The sequence below is a fragment of the Taeniopygia guttata genome, chromosome 26 (genome assembly GCF_048771995.1).
Source record: "Taeniopygia guttata chromosome 26, bTaeGut7.mat, whole genome shotgun sequence".
Lineage (NCBI taxonomy): Eukaryota > Metazoa > Chordata > Aves > Passeriformes > Estrildidae > Taeniopygia > Taeniopygia guttata.
In genome coordinates, this window is record NC_133051.1 from 957,978 (window position 1) to 972,181 (window position 14,204).

The following is a 14,204-nucleotide window of genomic DNA, read 5'->3' on the forward strand; positions in this document are numbered from 1 at the left end:
GGTGGCCTGGGCTCGTCCCTGGCACCTGGTCCAGCAGGATGCTGGAGGAAATGTTGGATTTGTGGCAGAAATCTCCCTGAGAGGCAGCAGGAGGGGGTGGGGGCTGGGTTTAGGTTTTGTTTGGGCGATGCAGTGATCCAGAACAGCCGGATCCCACCCAAAAAGGACCTGAGCCCTCCAAGGGAATAAAGGGATCACAGAATTCCCCGAGCTCAGAGGGATCACTGGGTCCTGGCCCTGCACAGGACACCCCAAAATCCCACCCTGTGCCTGAGAGCAGTATCCAAACACTGAGTTTTGGTTATTTTAGGGGCGTTTTAAGGCACGAGCAGGATTGTGAAGCTGTAGCACCAGAAGCTCATTGCCCCCTGCCCTCCTTGTCCTCTCTTCAGAGGGTGCTGCTGGCAGTGCCCAGGGGCTGGTGGCTGGTTTCGGGGCTCTCCCTGCCCTCACAGGGGTGCAAGGGCACCACTGGAGCAGGGAGAGCCCCAAAGCAGCCCCCAGGTCCCCTCCTGAGGTGTCTGTGGGGATGGAGAGCGGCGCTGCTCGTCCAGCTGGACTGCCCAGTGGCCGGAGTGGCTCTGAGATGCCAACTGGCCATTAGCCATCCTTCCCTAAGGCACTGGGTGTGCTCCCCAGGGCCATAAATCCATAAATCCTCCTGCTGGGGCCAGGTCAGACTGGAGCCTTGCTGCCAGGCAGGGTTTGCAGTGGGTTTGTGGGGTCACAGTGCTGGAGGATGGGGGACACGAGGGACAGGGGCCCCTCCTGAGCTGCCCGTGGTTATTGCCTTTGGGTGCAGAGCAAGGCTCCAGGCTGGGCTGTGGAAATCTCGTTAGAAAGCCATTCCCAGCTAATGAAACCCTGGGAGAGAGGGATTTGGCTTCCCAGCCCTCAGCTGGGCTGGAATAAATCCATCTCCAGTTGTGTGTGGGCTGCTCTGCCCTCTCCCCCAGCATGGGGGTGTTCTACTGGGGCAGCAGCCCCAGCTCAGCAGCATTTGGTGCATCTGCACCTCCATAATTCCAGGTGAAAATTACCTTCTCTTTTAGGAAAAAAAAAAAACAAACAAAAAACTAAAATAAAAACTGCCACGCAAAGAAACCTCACCTGGCCTTTGATCCTTGTGCAGGAAGGGGGAGCAGCCATGTAAATAATTCTGTGTGCCCCTGCAGCCTGCTGGGCTCTGGGTGCTCATTCCAGGGGCCAGAGCTGTTTGGGGAAGCTGCTGGGAGCAGGGATCTGAGATAAATACACCTCAGCTCGCCTGTTTGTGTAGGCTGGGACGTGCCTGCCCCAGCCATGGGTCCCACATGGGTCATGTTTGTTTGGCTGTGCCTTTATTGCTCTGAGTGTGAATTTAGCAGCTCCTACCGGGTGAAATACGATTGTCTCTGTGCTCCATGGCCAGGCTGGGCTTTGCTGAGGTTCTGAGCACAGCTGCTGCAATATTTGGGTTTATTAACACCCAGACAAGGCAGACACACAACCCTGGGCTCCAGCTGCTGGATTTGTGCCCAGATTTGTCCCTTCTCTGCAGGTTTGGGGTGATTTGGATGCTCAGGGCTGGCTGCCATCCCCATCCCTGCAGAGATCCGGGATCCCTCCTGTCCCAGCCCGTCCTTGTGCTGGGCCTTCTCCTCCCTGCAGGCACTGAGGCAGGGATTGCTCTGCTCTCTGCTTTTTCTCGATTTATCTGCTTTTCCCTTGCCCATCTTGCCTTTCTCACCTGTATTTATCTATATATCCATAGATCTGTCTCCCCGTGTATTTATCCAACAAGCGAGATGCAAATCCAGCCATGCAGAGGCATCCAGGCCCATCTGGGACAGCACAGGCTGCTGGAAATATTTCCAGAGCTTTGCCTTCCCTTTCCCCTGCCTGTCCCAAAGAACACAGGGGTATCCTGTGCGTGTAATGAAGTCTCTGAAGGGTTGAACAATACTCCTTTTCTGCCTCTAACTAATCTTTTTTAATGCTTGACAGACTCATGTTCTGTAATTTAATGCATTTTATTTAGAAAATAACATTTAGTGCCACTTTGGATTTCCAATTATTCTTCAATCGGACTTTGAGGGCCTGATGTCTTTGTCACTTGGATGTGTGCAAGAGATGGCAACATCAGAGCAGACAACAGCAAATTATTTCCACTACTGATTACTAGGCTTGGGAGGAAAATATGCAGGGACAAATTTAGTCTCAGCATAAATGTATGAAAATGAGTTAAAGCATTGCAGCAGCAGCAGCTTTGTGCCGTGGCTCGCTGTGGATGGGGAGAACCAGCCTGGCTCATCCTTGGGAGGAAGAAAAGCCTCCAAGGAATGGGAGCTGCAGTGGTCCCAGCTGGATCTGTCTGTGATGGGTTTTGAGGGCTTTGCTGACACCCACGTGCAGGAGGAAAAGCCTCCTCAGCAAACCCATCACAAACCCCCAAATTTCCATCCCTTCAGGGCTCCTCTTCAGCCTTGAGACAAGTCTGGCACCTTATCACAGGGTGAGCTGCCCGAGGTTACCACGGGCAGGGCCAGCCCAGCTCTGTCTTCCCTATGGGAAAAGCAAAATGCCTTGTCAGAGGAGTAAACTGGGAGAACCTAATGAATTTTCCAGTCTCCAACACAAACAATGTGTTAAACTTCAGCCTAAACTGATTTCGTGTGCACAGGGGGGAGGGAGGATCCCCTCAGAGTGATCCAGCCTTGTGTTCTGGTGGTTCTCAGTGTTCCCTGGGTTTGTGGCCCTGGAGCTCGGCTGGGTTATCTCCTGAGATGTCTCCTCGGTCCCCACTGACGTGTCCATGGGTGGGGACAGACCCGTGTGCTACACCCAGCCACGCTGGGCCCCTTCTGTGGGAAAAGGGCTTAGAGCTCATTTTCCTCCAGAACTCGGGAGTTTGGGATATGCTGAGGACGGCTCGTTCCTCACGCTGCCCGTCAGGTTCCTAAATTATTTTTGACAGCCGCGTGTAATGATATACAAATGGGAAAGTGATGGAGTAGCAGAAAATTGACTGGCAAGGACAGCGTGATGGAGTTGGAGAGCAATCCCTGCTAAAAAGCCGTGGAGACTGCGGAGTGTTCCTGGAGCAAACACGAAGCAGGGCCCTGGCCAGGCTGTGGAAGCACGATGACACCTCTCTGTGACCTTTAAAGCTACTTAGGGCACTCAGATGCTTTGGATTTCCAAGGCTCTATAAAATTACACAAACCCACCACGCCTGGCACGTTCCTCCCAGGTTTCTGCAGTGTTTGAACAGTTTGAAGAAGCCTGAATGGCTCAGAAATGGGGAATTGAGGGCTGCTCGTGTGCCTGCCTGTGGAGAAGATTTGAGCAGGGTCTGGGCTGGCTGTGGTGAATGTCCCCAGCATTGCTACAGAGCTCACCTGGAAAGGCAGCATCCCGTGGGATGTGGGCTCTGAGGGATGAACCTTGTAGCTCTGCCGGCCAGGATTCATGGAATCCTCGAGTATGGAAGGGACCCACAAGGATCATCCAGTCCAAATCCTGCCCAGACACCCCAAAGTCCCACTCTGTGCATATCGTAAAAATGCAGCAAACCCTGGCTCAGGGAAGAAATGATGATGTCTGCTCCAGATCAGCAGGCTGAAGGATAGCTTTATTAAAACTATACTGTATTACATTAATATGCTATTTAAAGAGAGACTATCTATTCTACATGCTTACTTCTTACTTACCTAACAAAACACTCGTGACTCTGTGCTGAGAGCCCGAGCCACAGCGGGATCCATTGGTCACTGACCCCAGACAAGTTCACCAGAATCCAACCCAGCCATCCCTGCAGGTGACCAATCCCCACACCACATCCCACATGGGCAAAACCAAGGAGCAGAGGTAAAGATTGTTTTCTCTTCTTCTCCCTGTGCTTCTCCTGAGAGACAGAACTGTGTCTCTGTGTCCAGAGAGTGTGAATGCCACATGTGGAACCCTGGAGCGCTGTCCAAACGCTCCTGGAGCTCGGGCAGCCTCGGGGCCGTGCCCATGCCCTGGGCAGTGCCCAGCACTGGTCGCCCACTCTGGGATGCGGGATGCTGTGCTGGAAAAGCAGGCAGAGGGAAATGGGCACTGAAGGAGGCACCAGTGGGTGCCCAGCCCCTTCCCTGGGCAGAGCTGCAGCTCAGCGATCCTGCCAGGCACACGCGGGGCGCGGGGCAGAGCCGAGGCCGGGCCAGCGGAACGATGCCTGCGCGTGCCAAGAAAACAAACAGAAAGGGCCAGTCAAAGCTTTTCAGTGTCACTGACACCCTGGGACGTGCCAGGGCCGGGAACAAAGGCGGCATTGAGGCGCAGCACGGACGGGAGGCTGCTGGGAGCGGGCAGATGTGGGGCTGTGCCCACCCTGCTGCCCACCGTGGGCGGCAGGACACGGCCTGGGCCGGCTCCTCAGCGAGGAGGGCAAACAAAACGTGGCCTCCATGTCCCCCTGCGTGCCAGGGCTGGCAGGTGGCCAGGCACTGAGGGGCTCTGTGGGACAGCAGAACATTCCTGCTCCCCGCCAGGCAAAGGTGGAAGGGCATGGGGGGCTTTGGGACACTGGGCCGGGCGCAGAGTGCTGGCAGCGATTTGGGGCACACCTCGCCTGTGTGCCCTCTGAAAGTGCCAGCCCACAGGCTCTGGGGATGGACAGGGCACCCCACCCGTGCTGTGCCCCACTGCAGTGCCCTCCCTCGCCCAGGAGCTTGGATGAAGTTTCCTCGCTGCTGGCAGCAGCTGTGCCCTGCTGTGCTGTGTGAGCACGCGGTGCTGTGGCACTGTGATATGAAATAACTCACATACTTACTTTAAGATGTAAAAGAACAAAAGGAGATAATTTTATTTCTGACCTCGCAATTTATAGAATTTTAGAAGTGACAGTGGATTGGAGGATGAAATTGCTACTTCTCCAACCACACTGGTCAAATTAACAGTCTATTACTTCTGTCTTCTTACCAAGAAGAATATAAAATAATCATTATTTATATGAACACTACGTGAGAAACATTAGTAGAAATTTGTAAACATAAGAAAGGGTAGGAAACTTTTAAAAGAACTTTAAAACTTTTTAAAAAACAGGGTGGCACGGTGCCTGTTCCAGCAGGGCTGCAGCTCCTCTGGCATCTCCAGGACCACGCTGTGGGCCCGGGACACACACCCCACGTTGGGGACCGCCACGTGTGACCCGGGCCTGTGCCTTTGGCTGCTTTGCTCCAGCACAGGAACACAAGGGTTAAGCTCAGGGCCCCTCTGGAGAGGGGGAAATAACCCGGGGGACCCCGGGGTCCCTCGCTGCGCTCCAGCTGCCTCCGTGCATGTGCTGCTCATTTTTCATCCCGAGCACAGCTGCCGCCGGCAGCTCTGTCCGACCCCTGTTCCTGCCAGTTTTATGAGCAGAGAATAAAGAGGGGGAGCACATAAAGCACCGAGGTTCATCTGCCAATTGTCAGGCTGCTGGGGCAGCGGGGAGCCAGCCGTGGCGGGCACCTTTTCATTAGCAGCGTTCTTTATTCATCCCCGCAAGCTGCTCTCCTGTTCGGAGCGGGGACCCACTGCTGCTGCTGCTGCTGCTGCTCGTGTTTTCATCGGGTTTGGGCCCTGATTAGCTGGGTGGGATGGCAGGAGCTGCCTTCCCTGGGATCTCTACAGATCGATGCCATCAGCACAGCCTGAGCACCGGGGGCTGGCAGAGCCCCAGGCTGCCCCTCTTCCTCCAGCTGGGTAATGAGGAGCCCTGCAGAGGGGGAGGAGAGGTCACACGTGGAGTGGGACTATTAACCCGTCCCTTGGCAGCCAGCCTGTGGTGAGATGCCCCTGGAGCGGCTGCTGCGGCGCTGGCTCCCAGCAGGACGGCAGCTGAGGCAGGGCAGATCCCTGCCAGGGCCACTCGCCCCCCGTGGGAGGTTTGAGCTGACGAGCATCACGCCAGGGACCAAGTTTGGTCCAGAAGTGGTGCTTTCGTGTCTTTCACGTGGCACAAAGAGCCACCCTGGTGGGTGTCTGTGCCCTGCTCCCTGCCAGAGGCAGAAGGCACAGCAGGTCGTGGATCCACCAGCTCTCACCCTGGTTTTTGCCATTCCCACACGTCCCTAATGAACTGATCCCTGACAGCTGCTCAGTGCCATCCCCTTCCAGCCTCCTGGGGCAATAATTCCCCTTGTTCCCAGCCTCCCTGGGAGCTGAGGGCTCCCGGTCCCCACAGAAGTTGGTGAATTTTGTCCTCTGCAGCCCCTTCCAAGCCCAGAGCTTTTCCTGGAGCTCTCTGTAGGTAGGCTCGGCAGCAGCCTGCAGGATCCCCCTCGCAGTCTGTTGGGTCTGGTGCTGTACTGGCGCCAGCGATATTTATGGAAATGCATGCAGAAGTTCCTCAGGCTCCGGTGGAGCAGAAATAGTTTCGTGGCATTATTTGCCCAAAATGCCACCGTTCTGAGAGCCGGATCCGGCCACTGAGAGGCTGATGTCAAAGAACTGCTTACAGCCTGGGCTGAGGTGGCTGCCAGGGACAAGTGCCTCGGCGTGGCAGCCCTGGGAGCGTTAATGCAGCAATTCTGGGGTTTGTTTGGAGGTTTGGAGCTCCTGTCAGCCCTGCCTCCCACCCAGCAGCGCCACAGCCCCAGAGCTGCTCTTTGATTCCGCATCTCCCATGCAGCAAAACAGCAGCCCAAGGAGAAGCAGGTAAAGATCAAAGCTAAAGCCTTTATCCTGGCTACAAAAACCATCCCAGCTTTCCTTTCCCACACTGGGAGGCCCTTGGTTGGTGCTCCCACTTTCCCAGGGGCGCTTCCAAGCCGCAGGCAGCCGTGTTTGCTCTGGAGGGGAGGGGAGGGAAGGGCAGGGGGTGTTTAAAGAGCTCACTTGTGGTGGCACCGCAAATGAAGTCATGTCCCAAGGGCCGGGGATGTTGTGGGCAGGGTTTGACGGGGAAAACCGCCGTGTTGTGACTCGTGCCCCAGCGAAACCCCAAATTGTGTGTTTAAGAAAGCCCAGGCTGGAGCTGCTTCCTTTGCCTCCGTCCTGGCACGCTGCCCTTGGCTCAGGGCTGGGATCACTCATCCTGTGGTTAGGGCTGCTCAGGAGTCACCCCAGTCTTTAGGAAAGGAATGTTAAAGGGCTGTTGTGTAAACCCACCGCTGTCTGAGCAGGCCTTGTGTTCTGTGTAAATCTGCTGCAGGGAATGATTTAACCTTCATCGTATTTTTTTTTTTATTTCATTAAGTAAGATTTATGCAGGTATGGTATTGGAAAGGTCATCCATCCCTTGAGCTGTGGGAAGAGCTCTGGGCATTCCTCCCTCTCCACTTGGCTGTTTTACCCTGGTTTCGGCTGGGGAAGCACCAAGCCTGGGTTTTGTTGCCTCCTGGGAAGTGAATTTATCCCTGCCTGGTACACAGAGCCCCTGAGCCCTCCTGCCCCATTCCCACACTCAGAGAATCCTCCAGCAGCAGCATTTCAGCTCCCTGGAGCTGCTGGCTGGCCTTTCCCCGGGGGCTTGCATCCCAGCTGGGGGGAAGCAGGGAGTTATTCCCCTCCTCTCCTCAGGAAATCTGGGGTGTTGGATCTGCAGCAGGGACCTGGGCTCAGGATCTCTGGGTGCTTCACTGCTCCTGTACCCCTGAAATGAGATCTTTCATGTCTTTCTTGTTTACTGACATGTGATGAGGTTGAGTGAGGGTTTTTTTTTGCAGATATTTAAGATCCTCTAGCAGCAAGACATCAGTGGTTTGCCAGCACAGCCCGGGTGTGCTTTAGTGCTCTGAGCATCCCCAGCCTTCCAGGACACTCCAGCCAGGCATGGAGCCTCACAGGCTGAGGCAGCAGAGCTGGGAAGGAGCTTTTGCAGCTTTTCTAGCAGCAACCTGTTCTCCAGAGCTTTTTGAACCCTGAGAACAGATGGCTGGGCTGGAGGCTGAGATGCAAGGACAAGGGACTCGTGTTGACATTACCTTTACCAGAGTGCCTTTCATCATTAGCATGTAAATGCCAGCAAACACCCAGGAATTATCCATCTATGATCTCTTCATCAGAAGAGGCCTCTGATCAGGTTAATCTCACTTTCCCAGCGTGGAAAGGAGGATGCTGAGCAGCTGTACCCACCAGCAAAGGGAAGCAGTGTGCACCTCTGAGAGGGAAGGATGCTGCGAGTGTCGGGTTTGAAGTGGCTGTCAGTGATTGCTCTGCCTCCTGCACAGCGCTGCCAGGGCTGGAACAGCAGCTCTGAGGTGGTGCTTGAGCCTGATGGGGCTGCTCCCCCGGGCCAGGTGCCCTGAACACCTTGGCCGGGTGCTGAGCAGCTCAGCTCTCCCGTGGGCAGGGGGGAGCTCCCAGCCCGCTGCATTTCCCATCCTCTCAGTGATCTCCTCTCCCTCTGGAGAAGCAGAAGCCAAAGCAAGCATGGGGGAGGGTGGAGGAAATGTGTTTTAACAGTAAATACAGCCTTGTTATTTATCAATGCAGAGTAATTGAAGTAATTTCATGTCGGTTTTAAATGCAGCACCCAGGGATCTAATCTATCTGTCTAATATTAATGGGGAATATTTGCTTGCCTCATTCATTCATTACTGTTTTCATTAGGACTCCGGTCCCATTTAGGAGTCTGTTTGTCATTTTAAACTCTTCTGTTTTATCTTAGCCTGCCACAATCCTTTTTAAGGACTGAAGTGAAGCCGTGAGTTGCAGGCTGGCAGCCTGGGGGAAGGGGCTCTGCTGTCTGGCGTGTGCTTTTCCTGGGGAGCCAGGAGAAACAGACTGCAGGCACTCACAGCCTGCCTGGGATGCACAGCCTGGCATGCAGGGTTTCTCAGCAGAGCTGTGCTCCCAGCGTGGACATCCCTGCTGGGACACGGCTGCAGCTCCAGCGTGCCCACGCCAGCCCGGGAAGCTGCTCGGAGCAGGGATGCTGTTGATAAATGCTCAGGGTGCTCCCAGCTGCGTGCTCTGGTTCCTCACAGGGTGTGCTCCCCTCTAAGGCATCCCCACCTTCAGGGGGGCACAGAATCACAGAATGGTTGGCTTGGAAGGGACCTCAAAGCCCACCCAGTGCCACCCCTGCCATGGCAGGGACACCTCCCACTGTCCCAGGCTGCTCCAAACCCCATCCAGCCTGGCCTTGGGCACTGCCAGGGATCCAGGGGCAGCCCCAGCTGCTCTGGGCACCTGTGCCAGGGCGTGCCACCCTGCCAGAGTGGAATCTCCTCCCACTGCCCAGTGCCAGGGGTCTGTCCCTGGCCCTGCTCCCCTCCTGGAGCTGGGAGGAGCCCAGGGAGCATCACCTGCAGGGCTGGGCAGCCCTGAGCTGGAGGTGTCCAAGCCTAATGAGAGTCCTGGGGAAGGGGAGCTCTGTGCTGTTCACGCCTCTCTGGCAAAATGCTGGGAGTAAAACAGTAATTTTCATATGCAGAGCCCAGTGGTGAGCACTCATTGAACACCTCATTACATTGGTTACCGCTCCAAAACCATTCCGAATTCCATTTCTGCCGCTTTCTCGCCAAACAGAGAGGGGAAGAAGCGCACACTTTATAATTATTCACCTTAATTAATTTTCTGAGCTTCTGTTAAAACTTTTAACTGACTGCAGGGAGCACGCCAGGAGTTCCATGGCAGCCAGGCAAAGCCCAGGACGCAGAGGCCATGAGCTGATGCGAGATGAAAGTTTGCTGTGTTGGATTGATCCCCACCTGAGCCCAGAAATTTTGGAAGGCTGCCCCCCTTTTATCCTGATTAATTAGTTCCCCTGAGGCCCGGGCTAATCAAAGGGCAGTGCTCATCAGCTGGTGGCCACGGCGGGGTGGCATCAGAAGATGGTGCCAACACGTCCTGGAGCCACATGTGATGGCAGCAGTGATGTCCCCTGGCAGGAGCACAGGGATGTGCCCCTGGCTGCTCCAGAACATCATCCTGCAACGCCAGAGGGGCCTCCCACGGGAGCAGGGAGGCTGTGGCACCCTGGCAGGTGAGGAGCAGGGGAGCTCCCACCTGGATCACGGCTTCCAGGAGCTCCTTTGACCCTTTTTGTGCAGTCAGGAGTGAAAGAGCTGGGGCTGCCCAGGCACTCTGTGGCTGTCACACCGAGCCCGGGGAGGGTGAGGGATGGCACAGCCGGTGCCAGGCAGGGGCAGCTGCCCCTGTGCCCACCCTGCAGCCCCAGAGGGTCACTGTCACCTGCTGGGAGCAGAGCAGGGGCTGCCAGGGCGAGCAGAGCCAGCGTGCCATGCACGGTCACACACTGGGATGGGAACTCATTTCCCCTCCGTGCTGCTGCTGGAGCGGGGCTGGGATCTCTGCCTGGCACTTTGTTATTCCAACAAACCCCGCTCAGATGTTCCATATTGATGTGATGATTAACTCCAGCCGTGGTAAACCACAGGAAAGTGTTTGTCTGCAGGAGCCTGTGTGCCAGAACACGAGGCTGCTCCGAGCCCTGCCGCGATGCTGGGCCGCATGGAGGCAGGAAACTCTGGCTTGAGGACAATTTTCCTGCTTCAGCAAGCCTGACTTGGGGATATTTGCTATTTTTTCAGTCTGTCTTGCTTCCCAGAGGAGGCTGTCCCCGCTTTCATCGCCTCCCTCGGGGGCTGGCGGGGCACAGGGAGGGTCTGGGGGGGAATGTGTGCAGCAGATCTGATCCCTCGCTGGTGGAGCGATGGGGTCCCCATGCTCCAGCACAGCTTGTCCTCCTCAGATGTTAATGAGGTTCTTGTAGCAGCAAAGCCAAGGCTGCAAAGGCTGCCTGGATCAGAGTTGAAGGGGCTCTCTCGGTGCCTCTGCAGTGCTGTAATTAAATAATCCCCTCGTAGCCATGGCAACGTTGTCTCCGTGTCCTCTCCCACTCGCTGCCTCTCTGCCAGAACTTCCCGGCCTTGATTTGGTTCTGACAGCCCGGCGGGGGCTCTCCGACCTCCCTGCTGTGCTGGGGTGTGGGACAGCAGAGCTGCTGCCCCTCACCTGCCCTGGGCCTCCCTGTGCCACGGGGATGGATGCTGGAGCCATTCCCCCCTTTGGGAGCTCCACAGCATCCCTGGGATGCTCCTCGGTGATTTGTGCTTAAAATTCCCCTTTCCCCTCTCCTCTGTGGCCTGGCTGTGCCCCATGGATGCATTTCCTGCATCCCACTGGCTCCTGGTGCTTCCACTCTCTGGGTGTGTCTGAGATCTCCACCAGGCAGGAGCAGCAGTTTCAGGTAGAGATTTTCAATCTGGAATCAGTTTCCAGGTAGGGATTTCCAATCTGGAATCAGTTTCCAGGTAGAGATTTCCAATCTGGAATCAGTTTCCAGGTAGGGATTTCCACAGCCCGAGGCAGACTGCAGCCACGTGCCTTGCTCAGCAAAGCCAGAGCGTTCCCACCCTGCACACTGGGATATTTTTTTTTGGCAAAGGTGCCCAGCAGGATATTCCACCTGGAGCTCTGCTTGGAGGCACAGGAGGAGGAGCAGGGGGAAGAGTCTGTCAGACTTTTCACAGCCCTCTGGGAAAGTCTGACTTTATTTTCCCTGTCACCCTGACACATTAATGGCTGAGCTGAGGCGTCCTCCTTGCTCCTTCCCACACTTTTTCACGTCTCCTGCCCCAGCACAAAGCAGAGTTTGCTCATGAATAAAGGAAAGAATCAAACCTCATTGGAAAGTTCATCAACTTTGGGCTCCTGCTCAGTGAGTGATAGATGGCTTTAATTACACTGAACTAGTTGGCATCTCTACTCCACTCTCCAAAGTCATTAAAAATAGATTTTCTGTTTGAACTCCAGCCCCCCGAGGGGTCTGTGGGCAGCCTGCTGTGGCTGTGAGATGCTCCAGGGGCTGTCTCCAGCCAGGGCAGGTCACAGGCCTGGGCTGGTAGCACGCAAAAGCTGTGGAAACTTTGCTTTGGCTGTGTTTATTTATTCATTTAATATTTATTTAATATTTATTTGCTTGTTTGTTTATTTATATTGAATTGCTTTCTTACACTTTTTTGCTCCTGGGGCTGGCAGAGTTGAAATTCCTGTGTTTTGGAGAGTCTGTATTGGGGTTTTTTGGGGGGTTTTGTTTGTTTTGTTGGGGTTTTTTTCAATAGATTTTATTTTGCTGGTGTTACAGGTCAGGCAGTCAGGGACAGTAATAATGAGGCTTTATCATTTCATGGCTGAGCAGCAGGTCCATTTTGGCAGGGAGAGCAGGGAGAGAGGTCACAGCTGGGCTGGGGGAGCAGGGCTGTGCCCTCAGGAGCCAGGAGATCCCCAGCAGCGCTGGATCCTTGGCTGTTGTCCTTCACACAGATGCTCCTCCAGAGACCGTTCAAAACCTCTGTGTGGTTTTTAAAGAATTATCATGTGCAGAAGCCGCAGCTTCTGAGCAGAAAAAGAAACGAAGCGCTCAACATCAAATCATCTCTAATGAACTCTTATTCACATAATTCCAACCCTCCGTTATTTATAGAGCGCAGCGAGAGCATCCAGCTCCTCACAAACATGAAACAAGCCCTGAGCTGCATTTAAATCACGGGCACAGATCCTGCCAAGCCTCCCTTGGAGCAGTGGATCCGCAGTGCTGGGGGATTTTGGGGCTGTCCTGACCCCCAGGCTGCTCAGGGTGCTGGGCTGATTTTAGGGGAAGCCCAGCGGCATCCCTGGGTGCACCCTGTGCTGGCTGGTGTCTCCCACAGGGAGCTTTTTGGTGTGAAAAACCTGTGTTTGCTGCTGGTTCTCCAGCCAGGAGCTGCAGCACTGGTCTGCACTGGGACGTGCTGGGAGCTCACTGGGGCTGGGCAGTGCCGGGCAGGAATGAGCCCTGCTTGGGCATCCTGGGGGGCTCTTCTGTCACCAGGCCCCTGGGCTAGCTCCCACCCCATCCCTTTTTAGCTTTATTTTAGCACTGTAAAGTGGTTTTTGCTCCTTGGAAGGGGGAGGCAAAGCAGCAAAAAGCCCATCACCTGTGGCCAGCCCATTGCAGCCCCTGCCAGGGCACCCAGGCCCCTCTGCAGTCAAACCCCAGCCCTTCATCTGCCCCTCTGACCCGAATCTCTCCTCTCATTCCCAAAGCTCTCCCCATCCAGCTGAAGGCTCTCCCAGCTCTGCCCCTCACACCCCTCATTTCCAGCGTCCCAGGGCTCCACCTCAGCCACAAAACCCCAACCCCGGCGATCTCTGCTCCAGGAAAAGCTGTCGAGTGGGGCTGAGGAAACAAGAAGAATAGCAGCCCTATTGGTGTCGTGCTCAGGGAGGAACTGGGTTCTCACTGTGTCAACAGCACTCGGCGTGACAGCGGCCCTTGTGTGGGAGACACTGCTCCTTTCAGCGCGGCTGCTGGGAGCCGGGTGCTGTTGTGACGGACGCAGCCAGAGCCATCCAACACTTGTTGGAATTCCTCACAGGCAGCGCTCCTGGGGCCCGGGAGCTGCGGGGAGGCTGGCAGAGGATTATCTGCAGCACTTGGGAGAAATGGGAATAAAATCGCGGAATTATGGAACGGCCTGGGATGGAAGGGAGCTTAAAAATCACCCGGACGCCTTCCACTGTCCCAGGTTGTGCCAAGGTCTGTCCAGCCTGGCTTTGAACGCCTCCAGGGACAGGGAGTCCACAGTCCCTTGAGCAACCTGTTCCAGTGCCTCCCAACCTTACAGGAAGGAATTTCTTCCATATTTTGTAGAGGGAACACTACAGGAGCTGGAGATGCAAACCCACCCTGCTGCTAGAGGTGGCAAGGGATGGGCTGGAAAGGTCAAAGTGGTTAAAAACGCTGGAGGTGGCAAGAATGGGTTGGAAAGGTTAAAGTGGTTAACAACGCTGGAGGTGGAACGGGATGGGTTGGAAAGGTTGAAGTGGTTAAAAAGGTTACAGATGTCTTGGCTGGGGCCAGGCAGTGACCTGTGGCTAAAGCCTGGTGCTGTTTTGAAGCCTCTGGGGTTTTAAGGGCTGGTAAATAGGTCAGGAGGCGTCAGGCAGGACCTTCCTCGTGTGCTGTGGGTGGGAGAGGGTTTGGAGCAGCCTTTGGGGTTCTGCCACCTGTGGCATCCCTGCCTGGAGGGGACAGCTGGGTCAGGCCTGGGGGTCCCACGGCTGCTGCTGGAAGGGCTCAGAGTGTCCCACGCAGTGAAACACCACCCAGACCCCACAAGCTGCCACCATGCCAGTGATTTATCCCCTGCAGCAGCTGCCCCGGGTGTGGGGTGAGGCAGCAAAGTGTAAATCAGTAAATCAGGGAGGGGATGGCTCAGTTCCAGCCCCGGGGTCCCAGGAAGACC

At 55.4% G+C, this 14,204-nt stretch overlaps 1 protein-coding gene across 4 annotated transcripts in view; it reads left to right on the top strand.

Annotated features, from left to right (window-relative positions):
* PLXNA2 (plexin A2) overlaps positions 1 to 14,204 on the top strand; it is a 124,014-nt gene that overhangs the window by 52,403 nt on the left and 57,407 nt on the right. The window lies entirely within an intron of this gene.